We start from the raw sequence: 13428 nt of genomic DNA, 5'->3' as shown, positions 1-13428 counted from the left end.
AAAATTCACTTTCTCGCTTTCTTCTTTCCTCTGGCTAGGGCTTTCATCATTCTCTCTCTCTCTCTGTGATTCGATCAACCATGAACCGTTGTCTCCACTCTTACTCTCATTCACTGCCACACCCCCTGACTGATTCATTTTGGAGCCAGATTCGTCATCATCGGCTTCATTAGCGAGTTCAGAGATTTGGGGCAGTTGATCATCACGAAAGCGATACCAGGTCACAAGTATTAGGTTTTCCGGCAACGATCGATCCATTTCTCTCTCTCACCACATATATGTGTATACGTATATGTGGTGAGAGAGAGAAATGGACTCCCACCGCAAGGGCCCCGATTCTCGACTTCTCCCGCTTTCACTAATCTAGAGTTTTCTCTATCTGTTGTGTACTGGGGTTGCTCACTGCCATAGCCATGGTGTTCTTCATAGTGATAAATACCAATCACATCACCAGTCATTACTCAAAATTTTGTGTTTGTGTGTGTATGCATTGGTTTGGGGAGTGACATAGACCGGGGGCATGTTGTGTGTTATAATTTCTGCAACTATAAATTCTAACTCTGTTTCTTTAAATTTCCCAAGGTACTGTTGATAGATCTTGTAACACCACAGCCAATGTATGAATCATGGATCACATTTTATCTAAGATTTATGATTTTCAACCAGAAAAGATTGTGAAGGAGAATTTCTTTAGGTTTGGAGAGGGGGAATTTCTCTAGTTTGCGTGAATTTCTCTGGGTTTAGAGAAGGGAAATTTCTCTAGAGAGCAAGGAAGGCCAAGAAGGCCAAAGAAATTTTCTCTGGAGAGGGAAATTTCTCTGAAGGCCAGAGAAGGAAACTTTCTCTAGAAAGAAGGAAAGACCAGAGAAATTTCCAAATTTTCTCTGGAGAGTTGAGTCCAAGAAAGGCAGGAAGGGCAGAGAAATTTAAAATTTCTCTAGAGATGTAATTTTGTGGAAAGGCAGAGAAATTTCTCTAGGAGAGTGGGAAATATATGGAGGGCAGAGAAATTTGAAGAAGGGAAGGGCAAAGAAATTTACAATGGGAAGTTTAGGAAAGGTCAGAGAAAGGAAAGCCCAGAGAAATTCTTTCTCTGAACTGATTTTTTCTGTAATGTGAATTTTTTCTGGATCAACTTAAGGAACCTTAAATATTATTAAAATATTAAATATCATTTATAATATAAAATCTTAATACTAGAAACCTTAAAAAAAAAAATCATGGTTCCATAAAGCAACCATTCAATAAAAATATAACAGTAGCATGGTGGTGGAATCTGTTGGGTTCTTGAAAAAAGAAGTTGTTAATAATTTAATTATGATTCATAAAAATTAATAATTGATTTATAATTAATAATTTAATAAAATAATATACACACAAATTTACAAACTAAAATTTGTTTATTGAGTGGCATCAGGCGTATTGTTTATTGAGTGGAAACAGAGGCGTCAGTCGTATTCTCAGTTGGGTTGTCCTCCGATCCGAGTCGAGTAGCAGAGCAGTAGAAGAAGACGTAGTTGATTCTGAATCGATCAATCATCATCATCATCATCATCAATGGCGTTTATGAGGGGAGAACCGCTGGTGGCGAAACTGGCAGTCCTGGCAAAGTATGCAGTGCTTCCTGGAGCCATGGTGGCTGCTCTGATCTACTCTCCTCCCGACTACTCTTCTTCCAAGAAACACTCCTCCTCCTCCTCCTCCTCCTCCTCCAAGTAGATTATGGATCTACATCTCTCCTTCAATTCCAACGGTTCGCTTCCTCCCTTCTTCACTCTCAATTCATCCATCAATTTTCTCTCTTAACTTAGGTTTTCTAATGATCTCTATGTTGTTTGATTTGAGAATACAGCATATGTCTAAGAATTTTGTTTCTATATGCTGACCCTAATATTATTATGCATCTCTAAAACTATTTTAGTTATTGTTGTTTTCATGTTGTCAAGTTTATGAGATTTTCATAGGATAGGAGACATAAAGATAATTATCACTTAGGTAATCTAATCTCTAGACCTTGCTCAATTTTTTACCCAAATATCAAGGAAAGCTTTTATTTGATTTGAACAACTTCAATAATGTTAGTGTTGTAAATTTGAAAACCACAAATTGTGTTGAAAATTTGATTTGGGTAAAAAATGTTTAAAACTCAATTTGGTGTAAGTTTTATTCAAGGAGTGGACATGTGTTTTCCGTGATTTTTTACTTAAATTTAAAATTAATATGGGTTTAAGTCCAGGGTTAGATATATGTTTAGCTGTTATAGTTACCATGCTTATTACAGTTGTAGTTCATTGTTTTGCAGTGTTATATGGGTTTAATGGAATTTCAGTTATTGTGCCAATATCTTAGGAAGGATGTCCTATGGCGTGGTCCCATTTCATGGCACTCTTTCAGTTTCTGTCGTATTTTATGACTAGTAAGGAGTAGGATTTGCAGATGAAGTTAAGCCAATGAGTTTCTTTATGCATGTTTAGGATTATTTTAGATGTTTTTGTGATGTGAATTTTATGAAAATTTCCGTAGAATAAATTTAGGTCATTTTCACCAAGGTGTTGTAGTTACCATAAGCTGTTGTAATTCATTTATTTGCAAATTTAATTTTTATTTTTGGCTTTTAACATTTATGCTCCGTTTATTTTGATCTCATTTTTCGTTGTTTGGTTGAACAAAAAGTAAGTAAAACATTTTTGAAGGAAAATATTTTTGCATCATTTTCTAAAAAATGACTTACCTTTAAAAATTCCGTAAATCAATTTTTACAAAGTTGATTCTCACTCACTACTTTTTCAATACATTTAGCATTTTCAAGTGAGCTCATTAAAAAGTCATAAATGACACTTTATTGAATCAAAATTTCTCTTTTAGGCAATAAAATATTTTTGTTTCAAGTCTCAACCAAACGCCGAAAAACGAAAGTAAAAATATTTTTTCTATGTAAAATCAATTTACAAGAAAAATATTTTTTTTTGTAAAATATTTTACGTCAAAACAAACGGAGCCTTATAAAAGTCAATATTTTAGTAAAAGTTATGTATGATATCTTTGCTAAGAATGAAATAATCAAAATTTTATCGCCAATTTTTTAAACCATTTAAATTGGCCCTCTGGCCCACCACTGGCTGCAATAACATCTCATTTGCCATGGATGTTGCCAACTTTGTGGGTATGAGCCAAACCATTAGGTTATCTTAAACTACAAATCAACATAAGTTTGATGGGGACTTGAACCATTATTAAGGTGGGATATTGGTTAAAGAGGAGGGATATGCTGATCTAGGCACAATATCTTTTTGGAGATTAGTTGGATTAGCACATAGAAAAGTGCCCTTCCGTAGTGCAAATTTGGTTAAATATAATGTTAACAAATAGAATCTATATACAAAAGTACTTGTACAAAATGACGTGGTTTGCTCAAATTCCTTGATTATAAAATTACATTTTTAAGGTTCTTTGAAAATCAATTTTCAGAGGAAAAAAAAGAGGAAAGCAATTTGGTATGGCATAATTGCTCGTGTGGGCAATTCTGAAAGAAAAACAAAAAGCGTTACAAGGCTTCACCAACTTAATTGTAGATGTAGGTTTTTTTTTATTATATAACATTCTAAAATATAAATGATGTCTTGTTACATGGTCTAAGAAATACCAACACTCCGACACTGACATGACACGACCTGACAATTGTCACACTTCTCAACACCTATCAAATACATGTCGAAATATGTCTCACTATTTGTAAAAAAATTCCAAACTCAGGACGTCCTTTTGACACTTGAAGAGTATGTGTCTATTGTTGAGATACAAATGAAACACATTACAAGTTCCTATGAAGCACGGATACTCCGAAATGGTTCCCGTACGCGTATCGGATACGGATACGCGCCCGATACGGCGGGATACGTATCAGATACGGGAAAAAGAGTATCCAATTTTTTTTTTTAATTTTTTAAATTTCGGATACGTTTGGGATACGTGAGGATACTTCAGGGATACGGTCGGGATACTTTCAGGATACGGCAGGACAAAAAAATAATTTTAAAAACATATAACAGGGGTCAAACTATAAAATAACAAAATAGGTAAAATAAAACAAAAAAACACAAATCAACCAAACCCTACCTAGTCACAACAACAGCAGCAAAGAGGAGAGGAGAGGAGTCATCTCTATCAGCAGCTCGCCATCGCCTCTATCAAACAGCAACTCGTCGTCTCGTCGAACAGTAGCGCGTCGATCGATCAGGTTCGCCCCTCTCTCTCTCCCTCTCGCTCGATCTCACTCTCTCTTTCTCCCTCTCCCTCTCGCTTGATCTCTCTGGTCTTGATGGACAGATCTCCCTCGATCTGACTCTCTCTCTCGGTCTATCTCTCCCTCTCGCTCTATCTCTCGCTTTCCCTTTCGACCTCTGTAGACTGGCCCCATTTGATATGTATATATATATATATTTTTAGAAGTATACTCTGTAAGTAATATTTTTGGCCCATTTGATATCATATATATATATATATATATATTAGCTTTTATATTTGTAAAATTTTTGATTATTAGTTTAAAATAATTAAAATAAGTTGAACTTTGTAAATTAGTTTAAATTAATTTCTTATAAGCAAATAAATAAATAAATAAACTTATTATTAAATAAATGAATTTTGTAAATTTTCCCCCCCTTAATTTGAATTGCATTATAGTTGTTATGGGTGAAGCTATATTGTTGAAATTTAATTGAATTGATGAAATTTTTTTTTTTATGTTCATGCCCAAAGATAACTACATTAATGAATTTGAATTGAAGTTTTATTTTTATGTATGCTACATTACTAAAAATTGTAAAAATAATATTTTTTATGAACGTATCCCCGCCTTATCCGTATCCTAGTTTTTCAAATTTTGTCGTATCGCCGTATCCGTATCATGTCGTACCCGTATCCCGTATCCGTGCTTCCTAGACAAGTTCGAATAAAATTACTTATAATTTGATAATAAAAGAAGAATCCTGCAAATTTATACCTATTCTTCTCCTTTATAGTTTAAAATTATATTTTTGAATTAAATTTTCATATATATGATTAGGACTATTCATAGGTCGGTTTGAGTCAAGTTTGGCCTTGACTCATCAACCAAACCGTATGTGTTGGATCCAACATTTATGAAACCAATCTCCACCACTTTAGAGATGAAAACCATCCATATCAACCATTCGGTTTCATGGCCAGATTAGGTCAGCTACCCAAAAAACTCAAACCACAGCCACTACACCTTCTACTTTTTGCAGTGCCCCCAAAACCAGAGTTAGATAGACAAATGTGAAAAAACAAAAGGTTAAAATTATTGTACAAATTTGAAACAAAAAATTGATACAACTACAATGATGAAATTTATATGATAATAGGAAGGATTAAAAATCAATAGAAAATCTATTTATTTTTACGAATCCACTTACCTAGGGTTTTTGATCAAACATAGATAGGGACAAAGATGGTGTGAAGGTTTCGCTGGTAGCCTTCCTATGATTTAATCGACCACATCTCGTTGATCTCGAACGAATCTGCCACATGTTTATCTTCAAGAATATAAATCGAAGTCAACCACTTGACAACTTTTTTGGTCAGGTTAGGTGGTTTATTTGGGTAAATCGGGCTCATGAATATATATGCCATATAATAAATATATAGAATTATATATTTTGCATGTGCCCTCCACCTGTCGTGTTTGAAAATTTCCACGTCATCTTGTTCATGTCGTGTCATGTGTCCATGTCCGTGTTTGTTAGTGCCTGGTCCATGTCTACTCTTTGTACAGTTCCTATCATATTTTTGTACTAGTAAGGGAATAGGATGTGCAGATGAATTAAAGGAATTGAGTTATGTTTTATACTATTTCCGTAGTCTAGTTCATAAATGAACATCCTTACAAACAATTTGTAGATGCCCCAATCCCAACTTGTTGAACCATGTGGATTCCCTAAGCCGAACCAAACCAAGTCTTGTGTCCCATTTAGGTGGGGTGAATCCTTTTCATGGTATATGTTTTTTCATATTAAAGCTGTATTGTTGCATCAGCTCCAACAGGGACGCAAAAATGTTGTATCAAATAACATTCCCTGGTTGTGGGAGATTGGGTTTTTGTTTTCAAATAGAGTGATGATTTAAGTGATTTGGGAACTTGAAAGAAGGAAAGAAAGAGAAGAAAAGAATAGGAAAGAAAAACTCAACCTTTGCCTTTTTTTTAAAAGATTGAGGGCTAACTTTTCTCGCTTCTAGTGATGTTTGGTTCCTTATTTTTCCCGCCTTGCTTTATTCCTTTCATTTTCTTCTCCATTGCACCTCTCAACCCCTCGTTTGCCTTGTCCTTTTGAAAAAAAGGTTTTGTGTCAAGGCAGGTCAACACCTTTATAGTCATCCAGCTCGGAATATTGACTAATAGTTGAGGATGAGCTGGTTCTTTAATTGGCAGAACATGTACTTGTACATGATGCCTGTTAACTTAACTGAGCTTCTCATGCAGCCTTGTTCATTAACCTTGAAACAACTTGTGAAATAACTAGCTTGAGATGGAGAATAGCACATAGAACTTCAGCTGAGTGGCGATCTTCTCTTGCAGAGGTAGATTCATTGCTTCTACAATTAGTTACTCTATTTAAAGAGGTTAAACTCTTGGATGCGGATAGAAAACAGACTTATATAATGATGTTATTTTCTCCTTAACTATGTTCATTTCATCAACCTAATTTCAGTGGGATGCTAATGAAGATCATAGAAAGAAGAAAAATGACAAATTTGGAATTTCATATGGAGCATGTGATGCAACATCTATTGCATTGCTTAAGCACGATAAGCTTTGGAAGCCCAAAACAAAGTCAAAGGGTCCAATGTTCGTCAAGAAGCTTTTTTGGTCCAAAGAAGTGTCTATGGTAGTGTTTAGTAGTTAAAATTTTAGTAATTCCTTAACTTCTTGGACATGGCTTGGTTTTTATTTTGGGTCAAGTTATTAAATGGATCATTATATATAGATTTAATTATGTCTAGAATAATCTTAGTAGTAAAAAAAATCCAAGTTTCCTATTTTGAATTCATGTCATGGTTGGAGTAAAAATTAGAAGCCATCTATGAAGCTCCAACACTTCAAAACAAGTGCCGTATCCGTGTCGGACATAAAGACACAGCAGGGACACGCGGATTTTCATGGGACACGGCGGGAACACTAGCTTAGGGACATGCCAACTTATCTTTTTCCTATTTTCTTTAGTGCTTTTGCTGAATGTTGGATGTTGAATTTTATTATTTTTTTATTTGATTTAAATACATAATAGAACATCCATAAAAAATAAAAAAATAAAATAAAAAATGAACTATAAGTATTAATTTTACATATAGAATTAGACTTAGTTTTTGTTAATATTGATTATTTATGAATGTAATATTAATATAAATAGCAAATAAAAATATGTGAAAACATATTTTATTGGCATGTCCCCGCTGTGTCCGTGTCCTCATTTTTTTGAAATCGCTGTGTCCCGTGTCCGCCTCCATGTCCGTATCCATGTGCGTGCTTCTTAGGAAGTCATCAAAGTTTCCTATCAAAGTTGAAATAGAATTGGAAGTCATGGTCATAGTTACTCTAGAATATTTGCATATACCAAATATTTTTAGTTTTCAAATTTGAGTTGGTCCTTATAGAATTAGAAGAGTAGACTTTGGCCTAACCCTTGTGCGAGGGTGAAACACCTCTTTCTCTCTCTTCTTGTTCTACTTCTTCTCTTTCTTCTTCTTTGCGCACATACCCTAGTTACTATTCTCGGTTTACTATTTATGGCCCTCTAAAAGTATACTTTTCAGCCCCAAAACCATATTCAATCACCCCCAAATCAACCTTAATCCCTTCTCCTACCTATTAGTCTTCAATTTAACCATTAAAACCGTAAATTACTTAGTGTTTGGGCCTTCTAATCGTCTGTCTAAAAAATAAGCAAACTGATGGGCCATCAATTGGTTTAGCTATGACAATATATTTATTTTAATTTATTTGCTAAATTGATAATGAACCCAAAAATAAATAAATAAACAAAATAAAATAGGAAAATAAAGTGTCATTTGGCAAGTTGTCCGGTTACATATTTTAAGCCATAGCCTAGGGCTTTTATGGACTTTACGGTTGCCATGTAATTTACATGATATATTGGGACCATGCATCAAACATTAAACCACAACTTTAGTTTGACACCCATTAATAGGGTGTAGACCGTGTAACTGAGCCATGAAATCTCCTTCCACTTAATCAAATCCATACAACATATGGCGATATTTGTATACATATTTTATAGCCATTAGATGATTGATTTGCTTACATTGTTTATGGCCATCATATCATTCAATTGTACATGGTCACATCAAGACATATTTTGTAGATGCTTTGGATTTTGTCCGTTGTTTTTCTAATACGCTCCTTCACTTTACCCTTGTGTATGGTCACGGAGCAATTTAGCCCCCTAACATTTAAAAATAGTTTTGAACTAAATTGTTACTAGTACTCTGTTAATAAGTGCAGTAAAAAGATATGTACCCTCTCTTTCTTTTCCTCCTATTTTTTTATTGCAAAAATATAACCTAATTTCTAATTTAAACCAACGAAGCAAAAAATTAAACCTCTAATTTATAACTTTGTAACCTAAAATCAAATATTAAGTTGTACTACACATAGTATAGGTATTAATTCGATGAAGTTTGCATACTGGTTTTCCAAGTTCCTATAGAGGTTCAAATAAATTCAAAGGTTATTCGAACCTAGCCTTCAAATATGGATTTCCCAGATTACAGCTGTGGAACATAGGTTAATTCTCGTGCTTCAAGATAAGGACAATCTTTTGACTTAATTGCAAGCTCTTGATAATAATTAAGAAATTGAATTGTTATCTTTTCTTAGAGTGGCTCTTTCAACGGTGGTGGGAGGTGGATGGGGAGTTGAATGGGCGGTGGGGTTAGGGTTATGATGAATAAATGACATAATTGTCTTTTTGCATTGGAGTTGATTGACTTTTTTATTTTTATTTTTCATGCGAACTCTCAAACTAGGCATGTATGCCACAATATCCATCAATTTGGATGAAATTTGTAACGGTAGTGTGGGGAAAAAATCAAAGCCACAGTGTTTTTGAAGCGATCAATGAAGAGATGATCCATGCCTATGAATCTACAAAACAAGTCATCACTTTTTCTCCGTCGGCCTATGCTGGGCGGGCACTTTGATTTCTAGGTTAGCACCACCTTCATGAATATAACAATAAAATGATTTATTGAATATGCAAGTGTATTGTTGTCTACCTCATTGTGCTAGAGTGTGAGCTCTTTATAGAGCATGAATGTCTCCTCTTAAATAACCAACTAAGGTGGTTGCATTTATTGTGGGGTAGTGCCTCCTTTTTTGGAGGTTAATGAGCCTTATCCAGGTGCACTAGTGGAATGTCTTGTTGAGATGCATCATGATTCTCTTCACCATAATGGCTTAGTTGTGTATCTTAAAATACTGCCACATGTCCATGGTGGGTCTTTTGTAACTTTTATGCTAATTTTTGCTCCCCCAACGTTCGCTTTCTTTGATCAAAGTGACAAAGGTGTAGAAGCTTTTTGTTGCTATGATTGTCAATTGTTTGGAGTGATATTTGGGTGCTAGGCCATGTGCCCCCCAGTCTCCCAATTTGATAGAATATGATATTGGACATGCCTAACTAAGTTAGGACTTTGGCATTGCGTGTCTAGGAAGTGCTAAGTCTGTGAGAATGCCTAGCAGGTGCTAGGGCTTATTCCAAGAATGCCTTGCAGGTGCTAAGGTTTATTCTGTAAGTGCTAGGGAATGCCTAGCTAGCAAGCGCTAGGGCTTAGTCCAAAAATGCTTGACTGTGTTAAGGCTTATTCCAGAGAATACCTAGTCGTGCTAGGATTTTCATTTTGAATGCCTAGTCGAGCTAGGGCCTACATGAATAGTGCCTAGGCAAGCTAGGGCTTATACGTGGAATGCCTAGCTGAGCTAGGACTTACATGAATAATGCCTAGACAAGCTAGGCCTTATTCGTAGAATACCTAGCTGGGGATGGACCCTCTACTAGGACTTCGAGTCTACGCTTGTGAGTATCCATCTTTTGAGAAAGAAGTGTTACTTTGTTAATATCCGGTGTTTTTTAGAAAGAAACCGTAATTTTGTCAATATTCCATTTTTGAGAAGAAACTATAACTTTGTTAGTGTCTAGTTTTTTGTGAAAGAAACTGTAACTTTGTAATATCCAATTTTTTAGAAAGAAACCGTAACTAGGTTGGTGCGGTGACATGGGTTGAGAACGAAACCATAACTTTGTAGTATCCAAGTGCACTTGTGGGAGCAAATATTTGTATAAAAGTTACATGAGACCCACCATGGACACGTGGTATTATTTTAAGTTACTTAACTAAGCCATTATAGTGGAGAGAATCATGGTGCATCTCAACTGGACATCCCACTGGTGCACCTGGATAAGACTTGTCACCTCCAAAAAAGGAGGCACTAGCCCAGATTAAATGCAACAACCTTGGTTATTCAAGTGGAGACATCCATGCTCTATAAAGAGTCCACACTCTAGCATATTGCGGTAAACAACAATACACTATCTTTATATTCATGGAGGAGGTGCCAACTTAGGCATCAAAGTGCCGCCCAACATAGGCTGGCGGGGCACTAACGGTGTCTTGTTTTGTAGATTCATGGGCGTGTTCATTTATTTGTTGATATCTTCAACAACAGTGTGGGTTTGATTTTTTTCCCATACAATTTGGCGCCGTCTATGAGAATAATTAAATTCAATGGAGAGATGAAGAAGATGCATCAATTCTGCAATTTTTTGAATACTTGTCACTTAAGATCAACAATTTTGCATGTCATAAGAACTTGGTCTCAAAGGAAGTTTAGCTTTATGGAACTTATTTTACTCCAATGTGTGCATATGAAGAGCAATATTTTTGATGCAAACCCAGCGCTTTGCTTTGGGTCTGCAACTGTGAGACTCAACAATTCTCTCTCAACTCTGAAGAATTGTTCGGCGATGGAGACCATGCACAGTGGAGTGCCGACAACATGGTAGTTTGCATTTCAGCCACTGAAACAGCCTATACGGCTGGGGACCTCAATGGCATGCCGAACAATGACGCGGTAGCAGAAGAACACCCCAATGTGATGGTCACTCACAATCCAGCGCCACCACCTCTGTTTTTGCAATCTCTCTCTCTCTCTCTCTCTACTAAGAAACAAAGGCGGGTGGGTAAGAGATGAGGAGGTGGGTGTCCACAGGTAGGGAGGTGAAGTTCAAGATAAGCCAAAACCACGAGTGTTTTTCATTTATTTAAATGTCATGGCACAAAGTGCTCAAGGCAAAAATTACAGGGGAGTTAAAAGAGAATTTTGCCAAAAAGAGTAGGTTGGGTGTGGAATAGGTTAGAAGGACATAATGAATTTGAAAATGACAAAAGTAGGCAGAAAAGATATATGGTTGAAAATGGCACAATCTTGCTTTATATCTGCTTGTACTTGGGGTTATTTGCCCCATCTCACTCAAGGTAAAAGGGAATCACATTTTGATCTTCTAACTAACGTAGATTATCTAACTTAAATCTGCCATTTGGTTGTGTCAACACGAGAGTTTGATAGTTAACATGTTTTATCATTCTGTACAAGAGTAAGGAAATAGGATTACTCTATGAATTGCAGCTCAACTGTTACAATACCTCTGGTGCAGGGATACAAGGTGTCTCTTTGGAGATGTGCTGGGCTCAGTTGGGTGTGGTTCTGGTATGTAATAATCCTGTTAGCTCTTCTTTGTTGCTGTATTCCATATGTAGGCATATGGGAATATGAATAGTTTATGTTCCTTTGAAGAACCTTTGAGTAGTTCTTTTCCTGATGCTTTACAAACAATAAAATGGAGTTGAATTGGATTAATGCAAGTTGTTCCTTTAATCCCATCATTTAATTCATGGATCTTATTAGTGTGTGGAGTGTGCTTTGAATTGATTTTTGATAAATGATTTATGTATGTGCCTCTTGTGCAATGTCATTGAACTCAGTGAGCACATGCTGCAGAATTTATGTTGGGATTTGTGATGAGATTAGGGGTTCAATTAGCTTTCCTCTCTAGTGGACACTCTTGGGACTCCATTTACTGTTTGGTGGGAATGTTGAACTTATTGAGCCCTTTTTAACTATTCACATGTCTCTTTGGATTAGAATGTGAATGAATTTTTTTAACGGAAAGAAGCAAAAGAAATATTAGATGACAGCATAGTTGCATAGCTTTTGCAATCCCGACACCAATGTTTGGCATGGATCACTTGTAAATGTAAAGCAATGTTGATTATGCTTTCATATTTGTCTAGTATAGTTCACCCTGCACAAAAATGTTGTTCTTTTTGTACCCTTTTTTTTTGTTGTTGTTGTTGTTGTATGTGTGTATCTGTCACCCTCGTGGGTGTGCCCTTTATATAGAACATTAGTGTCTTCTTGCCATTGTGTCCCAGCTTGGAAAATTTTAGACCAGCCAATGCTCCCATTTTTGGCAGGATTGCGTCCCCTAATCTGACAATCACTCAGAGGTAACTTCTCCTTAATCCGGCAATTTTCCGGATGTGATAAGCATTATCCCCCAGAACCGTTGGTTTTTTCTTGATTGCCTCCACCCCTCATTCGAGTTCCGATGATCTGAACACCTAATTGGCCGGACATCCAGCCATGTGTCATGTTTGGTCCAAGTTGACTGGACAACATGGCCTAGCAGAACACGCCTCCCACGATTATAATATATATGTATATTGGTTTGTGATTACAATATATTATCATGTTGAATACTTGGGGTCACTCGGAGCTTCATCAAGTTTACTCTCATCTGAATGTTCCTTCTATATCTGAGGGTTGGGTTACTATCATTGTTATTTAATGCCACCATATTGGGTTGATCAAGGCGGCCCTGGAAGCCCAAATAAACAGGGACTGGAGTATTTTGGAAGCTGCAGTCCTGCGAACTCAGAAAATGACTCTGCAAATAATGTGTGAATTAAATTTATTTTAGGGGTGATTCACTTCATATCAAATCAAATTTACATACACTTCCGATTTTGGATAACCTTCTGGACAAGTATTTTGGGTATTTGGAATTTTTGTTTTGGAAGGGAATAGTGATTGAGGGTGGTTTAGGTGAAAAAAAAAATAGGAAGAACAAGAAGAAGAAGAAAGGCACAAGGGAAGTCATTAAAAAAAAGTAGTGATGCCAAGGGCTAGTGTTACAATATTATGTTCTTTCAATAAGTGTGAACCTTTATTTTTAGTTTGATTGAAATTTTTATTATTTGTAATTGTGTTATCTGTGTCATGTTTGCGTTTATAATTAGATCGGGTTAGTGTTATGATACTTGGCACAATCA

At 35.9% G+C, this 13428-nt stretch overlaps 1 long non-coding RNA gene across 1 annotated transcript; it reads left to right on the top strand.

Moving 5' to 3' along the window:
* The first annotated feature begins 1227 nt into the window (after positions 1 to 1227).
* Positions 1228 to 11953, top strand: LOC114305838 (uncharacterized). The gene is made up of 2 exons (XR_003644471.2): positions 1228 to 1753; positions 11751 to 11953. It is a non-coding gene; the product is annotated as an uncharacterized LOC114305838 (long non-coding RNA).
* Positions 11954 to 13428: the final 1475 nt, after the last annotated feature.

The sequence above is a fragment of the Camellia sinensis genome, chromosome 6, assembly GCF_055761805.1.
Source record: "Camellia sinensis isolate YWXY chromosome 6, ASM5576180v1, whole genome shotgun sequence".
In the NCBI taxonomy this organism is placed as follows: Eukaryota; Viridiplantae; Streptophyta; class Magnoliopsida; order Ericales; family Theaceae; genus Camellia; species Camellia sinensis.
Note: the sequence above shows the minus strand (reverse complement) of the source record. Positions and strands in the feature narration are given on the sequence as shown.